The sequence below is a fragment of the Dipodomys merriami genome, unplaced genomic scaffold, assembly GCF_024711535.1.
Source record: "Dipodomys merriami isolate MVZ:Mamm:240054 unplaced genomic scaffold, mDipMer1.0.p SCAF_529, whole genome shotgun sequence".
NCBI lineage: Eukaryota > Metazoa > Chordata > Mammalia > Rodentia > Heteromyidae > Dipodomys > Dipodomys merriami.
In genome coordinates, this window is record NW_027206101.1 from 348,078 (window position 1) to 354,889 (window position 6,812).

At 37.4% G+C, this 6,812-nt stretch overlaps 2 pseudogenes; both read right to left on the reverse strand.

Moving 5' to 3' along the window:
* Positions 1-1,005: 1,005 nt before the first annotated feature.
* On the reverse strand, positions 1,006-1,636 carry LOC138811435 (protein lin-28 homolog A pseudogene; annotated as a pseudogene).
* Positions 1,637-6,382: 4,746 nt separating this feature from the next.
* On the reverse strand, positions 6,383-6,483 carry LOC138811441 (U6 spliceosomal RNA; annotated as a pseudogene).
* Between the last annotated feature and the right edge of the window lie 329 nt (positions 6,484-6,812).

A 6,812-nucleotide genomic window follows, 5' to 3' on the forward strand; every position in this document is an offset into this window, starting at 1 on the left:
GTAGTTCAATAGGCTAGGCACTACAAATGGTTGTTCTCCATGGTGATAAAAACAACAAATTCTTCCTGCTGTGCTGACCTGGAGTTGTTGCCTACTTATCCCTGAGATTGCTCATGTACCTGAGAACACAGTGCAGGAAGGAGGGCCTTAAGATTAAAATATATAAAAATACAATACCAGAATATTTATAATAAGAAAAAAAGTTAAAATGCACAAGATATATCATTCTCACATATAGTGCAGTTTTGGCATCCTGAAGAAAGCGGGGACCCAAGGTGCAGTTATCCAAGGGAACAAATAAATTACAATCACATTGGCCCAGAATTGGGGCGGGGCGGGGAGAAGCACAGAGCAGCAGGTTTACAGCCATTCCCTAGTAACCCATGTTGCCTGTCATCACAACCAAATGCCTGGACAAGCTCTCCCAGCACTACGGCTCAAGATAGGGTGATGAGGAAACAAGATGTTTAGGAGAGGAGGTGGTGGAGAGACAAAAAACAAAACAAAACAAAACAACCCTACCTTGCTCCTGACGGGCCCTCCTACCCGAGGTATTACACCTTGGGGATTTGGGCCCATGGATCTGCTGGTCTGATGCTTATTTGTTTCACACCCTGGCAAGAGAAATAGGACACATCCTTCTTTAAAGGAACAACTTGCCAATCTGGGTCATTTTTAGAAGCTGGAGGCTGGGGGGGTGGGGCGGAGGAAGGGGAAGCATGTAGGACAGGTGAAGCTTATCATATAAAGTATGCAGGTTTCAAAATGGTTCCCCCAAAGCCCCTCACTTGAATTGGGATAGATCATGATGGGATTCCTATGCATCACCCCTTCCCCTCATCAAAAGACAAGATGGGGTGATGCTGGGACATTCCGGCCTGAGACATATGGCAGTGCCAGCTACTCACCAACCCATCCCATATCCCCATTTTCTCCACTTTGCCGTTTCATGCCTTCTCCTTGAAACTTCCTGCTGGCAAGAGTAGCCCCCCTTACTCTGGTGGCTCAATATTGGGCCTCGGGGAGCAGGGCAGGGCTGTGATCTCTTCTTGTTCTTCTTCCCTAAAGTAGGCAGGCTTTCCCTGGGAACTGGGGACCTGCTGAGCCTTCAGTGGACAGGAGGACACCATGTGGTTGATGCTTTGGCAGAAGTTGCACTTCTTGGGCTGTGGTGACAGCTTGCATTCCTTGGCATTATGGTCTAGACCACCACAGCTGTAGCACCTGTCTCCTTTGGATCTGCGCTTCTGCATGTTCTTCAACTTTGGCCGCCTCTCACTACCAAAGAGAACACCCCACTGGGCCCAGTGAATCCAATGGATTCTACGCCTTTGGCAGACTTCTTATAGGTAAACTCCACAGCCTCTCCCACCCTCAGGCTCCAGAAGCCCTCCATGTGCAGCTTACTCTGGTGCACAAAGACGTCCACCAGGGGGTCCAGCGCGACCATGGTGCAGGCGGTCATGGATAGGAAGCCGAACCCCATGATCACGTTGAACCACTTACAGATGCCGGCCCTGTGCAGCAGCTGCAGCTCCTCGGCCGCCTGAGCCGAATCCCCCGGCGCCTACTCGGGCGCCTTCTCCACTGCCTTGGCACAGCCACCTGCAAACTGCTAGTTGGACACCAAGCCCATGGTCATTTGCTGAGCCCTCGTTCCCGTGCCCCTGGTCGGGCTGCTGCTGGCCCCTGAGAAGTCCGGAGGCAAAGGGGAGGTTCGGAGAAGAGGCAGCTACATCTTACCCCGCACAATCCATTTTTTCAAAATTTCTTATGATACTGAAGATTCAATTATAAACTATTAACACTTGAAAATAACTCATTTTTAGGGGAATAGGACACAAAACACAAGATTAATCCTAATCATTTTCAAAGAATATTTATACTACAAATTCACTCTTTTTTTTTTCAAATTCACTCTTATAACTACAAAGATTCTAAAAATAACAAGCATAGTGTCACAAAGGACATAATTTAACTTCATCATGTAATTCAAAAGACTATGCTAATAGAAAACAAAGTTATACTAATAATTAGCTCACCCAATTCACTTCCATTCTTTTATTCTATATCTTTTAGTTTCATAAAAACTGGCTTTTCATAAAATGATGCATAAAAAGCCTATATACCCATTTACATTTTCAGATTTTAACAATGTTTATTTCAGAAATGTTTTTAGCTGTATAGTCAATGAACTGAAAACCATGATCCTCAGATCTCAGCCTCAATAGCTAGGATTACAGGTGTGAGCCACCAGCACCCGGCTGCTTTATTTATTTATTTATTTATTTATTTATTTATTTATTTATTTTCGGTTGTGGGGCTTGAACTCTGGGCCTTAGCTTTGTCCCCAAGCTCTTCAGCTCAAGGCTAGTGTGCTGTTACTTTGAGCCAGAGTGCCACTTCTGGTTTCCTGGTGGTTAATTGGAGATAAGAGTCTCACGGCCTGGCTTTGAACTGTGATCCTCCGATCTCAGTCTCCTGAGTAGTTAGGATCATAAAATATTCAAAGGGTTTTCAGAAATTGCAAGACTTTCTCTGGGATCTTATTTATATTGGAAAAGATATTCAAAAATCCTTATTTGTTAAAGTTGTGATAGTTACTCCCACAAAAGAACAATTAATTAAGAAACATTTGTATGTACAAAACAACTTCAAATGCATCCACAATCTGGAGGTGACACATGCTTTTTGTTTGTTTTTGCAATGTATATCTAACAAACATATCCACAATACTGATTTTCAGTAAATATGATGGGATATTCAAACCTAAAAAATATGGGGTTTATTATCTTAGTGTGAATAGATATGATCTTACAAACAAAGTTATTTTCAACAGAAATCTGGAAAGTGTTTATCCACCTTGAGTTTCACAGGAATAACCAGAGTAATACCTGTTTGGTTGAGTTGGTCAAAATCACTCTATGAGTATATCTTAAAAGTATATCCAATTTAAGATGTCAAATACATATTTTGTACTGACAGTCATCTTACAGCAATAACTCACTACCTAATTATATGTGTATCTTCTTGCCTAACATATACTAAGAACCGAAAGTGATCTCTTTTATCTAACTTAATGGTGTAAATGCTTTGATTATGAGGATGTTATTATTTGACAAATAAAATGTACAGAAGGGTGGTTCCACTGAAATGACAGGATGGAACCCTGATAAATAACAACATTTCAACACAGCTCTTTTCAGGCTCACTCTATCCACATTGGCAAGCAACATTGCAACCGCACACACACACACATACACACACATGTGCGCACATGTACACACACACATACATGCATGCCAAACTCAGGGTTTATTGTACAATAAAGTTCAAATAAAATATTAATGATTAAGAAAAATGATAATTTGCATTTTTACAAAATAATACATAATCTAGTCTCCACGATTGTTATATTTTACCTGCCTCTCCACATGTGACCACTTAATTTATTTTTAGTTAATTAATTCATTCATTCATTCGTTTTGTGCTAATACTAGAGCTTGAACTCAGGGCCTGACTCTGTTCCAGAATTTGTTATTTTTTCGTTTTAGTTTTCTCAAGGCTAGCATTTTAATGCTTATACTACAGCTCCATTTCAAGCTTTTGTGGTTACTTTCACATCAGAATCTAATGGACTTTTTTTTCTTGGTCTGGTTTCAAAGCACAATCATCCGATTTCATCTTTCTGATTAGGTAGGATTAAAGACCTGAGCCACCGATGTGGCTCCTACTTTTTCCTATACTTATCTAATGCACATACTTAGATAGTAATTTAAACCTGAGAGCATACAACCAAGATGTACAGTGATGATATTTTCCTGTCAGAAATTCATGTTAGTAATGTAAATTTATTCTTAAGACCATACGCAAAAAATAAGAAGAAATCTGATGAAGATGATGATGATGATGATGTGTGTGTGTGTGTGTGTGTGTGTGTGTGTGTGTGTGTGTGTGTGTGTGTGTGTGCTGTTGCAATATGTTCCACATATAAGCACTGTACAGGGGTGTCCAGCCCTTCACAGGTATTGCATGAATATCTGCCTTGAGCTACCAACTCATGGACAATTTCTAGTTTTCCACTCTAGGCTTCCCAATGAAGAGGGGTTTACTCATCCTCATCCCTATTATTCATATGTGTGGCCTTTTTGGAAATAGTCTCTGCTGTAGTAAGCTGCAAGGCAAGCACTCTACCACTGATCCACCATCCCAGCACAAGTTTTAAGATTCTTGTTTGTAATTTGGTCAAAGCTCTGACTCTTTAGGTAGGCTACTAAAAATGTATTTACTAATTTCAAGTAAATACATATATTCTAATTCCATCTCTTTTAAAAAATAGAAGCATGGATTTTGTGGCTAGCTAGGTCATTGCACATCTCTATCTATTTTCCTCTCTCTCTTTCATGGTTCTCATAGACAATATGATTGCTCCATAATTATCCTAATTTATTTTGTTTTTATATTTTTGGTTGCATCATTTCACTTTCTGCTCTGCCATTTCCCAAATCAGCACCACATAAACAGAACCATCCAGAAGAGTGCTGTGCCTCAATTGGTAGAGTGCTTGCCTTGATTTGAAGAGCTCAAGACAGTTCCCTGGCCCAGAGTTCAGGCCCCACAACTAATTTTTAAAAAAAGAATCTAAATACTTGATAATTCTACTAACAGATCTGACTAAAATCAGTTGAATCACACTTTTCCTGTACAATGAAGGAATAGGTTCAGGCTAGGAAAGCAGCTAGAGAAGGCAGGCAGATTGTATCTGTGACAAATCTTTGTGGATAATGGTATCGAGGATTACTTACTGGTTATTCACTTGCACTGCAAGCATGATTCTGAACGATTGCTTGCTGATTCTGAATTATTGCTTTGATCATTATATCCTCCAAGAAGAAAAAGTGAAATTTATTTGATAGAAAAGGACTACTAATACATTTTGACTTCTCATTAAGCATCTTCAATCATCAAAATTACCTGAAGACAATAGACAGGCCTATTTTTTAGATGAAAACAAAAGTCTTTAATAAAACAAGAATTTAGGTAGTCATACAAAGGACTTCTATTTTACTACTGCATTATACATTTTTTCTAATGTTGAATACCAACATTAGAAAGCTATTAGAAAGTTCTTTAAGCCCATAAGTTGAATAGTGAGTTCTCTTACACTATAACATGGTATTTCCCAAATCATTTACATAGAAGCCATTGTTTCCTATTTTCTCATTCCTAGAATAAGCTGCACATGAAGACACCACTGTTCCTAATTTTTAGTCTGTACCTTTGAATATTGAGGAAAATCATTCCTCTGCTCTCTATAAATTCCCTACTCTCCAGTTAGAATAATTTAGAGTAGTAAAAATGGAAAAAAAGATAAAATAAATCATGGTGAATAAATATATGCAGAAAATTCACCAGATTTTTCTGACCAGTTCAATCAATGTGAACTATTGGAGAAAAACATGGACATCTCATTCCCACTGGCACTCAAAGTCTCCGGTTAAGCAATTCTGACGAAGACAGGAAGTAAGATGAAAAAATGAGGAATGGTATCATTTGCAAGAAAAAAATTGAGGAAGATCCAAGCAAATTTCTTCTTTTGGATCTTGAAAACTGCATTTGATATTTCCAAAAGGATAAGTAAGTATTACTACCTCTTTGAAGTTGTGGAAGACTGTACAAATTGTTCTCCTAAGTTGTAATGGTTTGGTTGAGTTTCTTAAATTTCAAAAATGCCAGTCCATCCTTTGTTTCCCTACAATTTTTATTTTCAAAATACAAAGCAACAGCAATATCTTACTTTAAAAATTCATGGATTCCATGTATTCATCCAAGTGAATTGCCTGACTTTGATGTCAAAATATATTCAAGAGTTGTTTGTGTACATCTATAATGTTTTCTGCAGAGTTTGTGATTTTTTCAAATCAGAAATAATTTTAACTTATCTTTTGAAATAAATAGTATAGAAACTAAAGATGTTCATGGTGCTTTTCTGAAAAAAGTATATCTGTTTGTATAATGTCCACAATCTATTTAATTCGCTCCTAGATATAATACTTTGAATTCTACATTGTTATATAATGTATATGTTCATTAATAAATGTGTCCTTTCAGATTGCATTACATATAGAAAAAGTTTAAGATTCTTTTTTTCCTAGGTCCTTGTATTATTTTATTTCTTTGGGATAAAATGACAATGTTAACTAATTTCAAGTTTTGTAAAGGTTATGCTATGTAAAGGCCTTTCTCAGGTGAAGATTTAATATACTGATGTCAAACTAACCTTTAATTCTATGAATTACACGTATTGTTACACTTCTATTTTTGTAATGAACTTTTTAATAACTGTTTTTAACTGTTTTTCATTTCTTGCATCAGAAGAATGAAAAATATGGAATACTTCACAAATTTTCATATCATCCTTCGGCAAGTGCCATGTTAATCTCTGTATTGTTGCAATTTGGGTAGGCCTGCTGCTGAAAGATGTAGTATCATCTAAATTTAAGTACTTAATGATGCACTCTTTATACAGGCATATATCCATGGTTGACTATTTATAACAAGGAACCCTTATTGTTCCTAAAAATTCTATTGATCTTATTTCTCTAAAATTCTGTGTATAATGGAAAAAAACCTATTTTTTGGTCGATTGCTCACATTTGCAATTTTTTGTCAATGACTATTTTGTCTTTTTCATTTTAAATTTTATCATACTTTGAAGCCTTTACAGCTATGTCCAAAGGTGATTGCTTTTCAAGTATTTATCAACTGAGTTAGCTTTGTGGAGCTAATGGATTCAAAGAAAGCCTTGCTTA